We start from the raw sequence: 2,277 nt of genomic DNA on the forward strand, positions 1-2,277 counted from the left end.
CGAGGTCCCGGCGTCCCTTGCCTCGGCCTCCTCTCTCCGCCGTTGGAGTCTGGCCTGGGGATGCCTGGCCCCAGGGGTCTCCCTTCATTGGCCCGAAAATCCCATTTGACCCCCAAGACCAGGGATGCGGCAGTGCAGAGACATTGCCAGCAGGGGGCGGTGTAGGCGAGAAAGCAAAGCCTAGAAATGTCGCGTTTGCTCCTGGAGAGAAGAGTTCTAATTTTATCCCAGCCGTTGAAGGACTCGCGGACCAGCAGCGCTCTAAAATAGGCCTGCTGTGGACAAGTAGCAGGAGGGGCACGGCGCTGAGTACTGAGCCTCGGTTTCTCCCAATTCCTTCACCCTTTCTGTGGCTTTGGAGCGATCGCTGACCTCACGCCGCAGCTGTGGTGGTGTCGTGCCACCCGGTGCCTGGAGCCCTGGGTCTGCCCACCCAGGGGATCACATCCCCCAACTCTGCCGCAGGGTGGACCCAGAGGAGATGGGCAGTTGGGCTGGAGAGCGTCCAGCCTGCTGTCAGCCCACACTGCTGGCTGCAACAGAGACCGATCACCAGGTCGCTCGACCACGGCACAGGAACCACTTGTACCCCACTGCTCCCCCACCAGCGCTGTTCCCCTATTAGCTCTGTTCCCCACACCAGCTCTGTTCCCCGCACAGCTCTGTTCCCCCCACCAGCCCTGCTCCCCACGTTAGCTCTGTTCCCACACCAGCTCTGTTCCCCACACAGCTCTGTTCCCCCCACCAGCTCTCATCCCCACGTTAGCTCTGTTCCCAAACCAGCTCTGTTCCCCCCACCAGCTCTCTTCCCCACGTTAGCTCTGTTCCCAGACCAGCTCTGTTCCCACACCAGCTCTGTTCCCCACGTTAGCTCTGTTCCCCCCACCAGCTCTGTTCCCCACACAGATCTGAAATGAATAATACATTGAATGGTATTAATAGCCGGGAGACACTGCAGAAGAGAAGACTGTTCATCTAGAAAATATAAACAGGAGAAATTAGCCAAAATGAAGCACAGAGAAAAGGCTTTAACAAAAATGAAAAAAATTAAATTAAAAAAACAGCAGCACTGATAAATGGCACAATATCAAGAAGTCCAACACACATGTAGTTGGGGTCCCAGAAAAAGTGCGGAGAAGAAAATGTCCAAAGAAATGACAGCAAAAGATGCCTAGACTGGATACAAGCTATAGATTGATGGATGTGATGAGAACCCCAAGGCAGGGGCAAACGAAGGTGATCAGCAAAGCGCATCGCAAGTCAACAGCTGAGACTCAGTGACAGGGAAGGACTGAAAAGCAGGCAGTGACTCGTTCCAGAAAGGCAGGACCACGAAGACAGTAAGAGGCTCCGTGGTTTCCGGGGGCTGGCGCTGTGGAGGGAGGGACCGGGCGCGGTCAGTGCGGGCCCTGATAGCAGATGGGTACATGTCGTTGTACCCTGGCCCAGACCCAGAGCGTGCGCGCGGACTGAGCCCTCCTGTAAACACAGGCCCCGGCGATGATGACAGGTCACCGTAGCTTCCTCCAGGGCACTCACGTCCCACTGTGGTGGGGACGCCGACGGCACAGGGGGCTCGCGTAGTGCAGGTGGGAAATCACTGTCCTCTCCCCACTGTTTTACCGTGAGCCTAACACTGCTCAAAGAAGTAAAGTCTTAATAAAAAATTAAATTTTAAGAGATTTATTACAGGGGCACTCGGGGGGCTCAGTCAGTTAAGCGTCCGTCTTCGGTTCAGGTCATGATCTCATGGTTCGTGGGTTCGAGCCCCGAATTGGGCTCTGGGAGGACGGCGCAGAGCCTTCTCAGGATTCTCTCTCTCCCTCCCTCCGTCCCTCCCCCCACCCCCACTTTGTCTCTCTCTAAAAAAACAAACTTAAAATCAGTTAATAAAAGATGTATTACATGTAGAGGAACAAAGATAAGGATGTCATCAGACTTCTAATCCAAATGTCAAAGGTACAACATAACATCTAGAAGGTGAAATAAAATTGTGACTTTGGGGTTACAAAGATTTCTTAAATAGGACACAAGAATCAGTAGCTACAGGAAGTTTTTAAAAAAATACTTATTTATTAGTTTTGAGAAAGACAGCGCAAGCAGCAGACGGGCAGAGAGGGAGACGGAGAGAGAGAGAGAGTCCTAAGCAGGTTCCGCTCTGTCAGTGCAAAGCCTAACGTAGGGCTCGATCCCATGAACCGTGAGACCATGACCTGAGCAGAAATCAAGAGTCAGACACTTACCTGACTAAGCCCCCCAGGCGCCACCCCCCAAGGG

Source organism: Panthera leo, chromosome B3, assembly GCF_018350215.1.
Source record: "Panthera leo isolate Ple1 chromosome B3, P.leo_Ple1_pat1.1, whole genome shotgun sequence".
Classification (NCBI taxonomy): Eukaryota; Metazoa; Chordata; class Mammalia; order Carnivora; family Felidae; genus Panthera; species Panthera leo.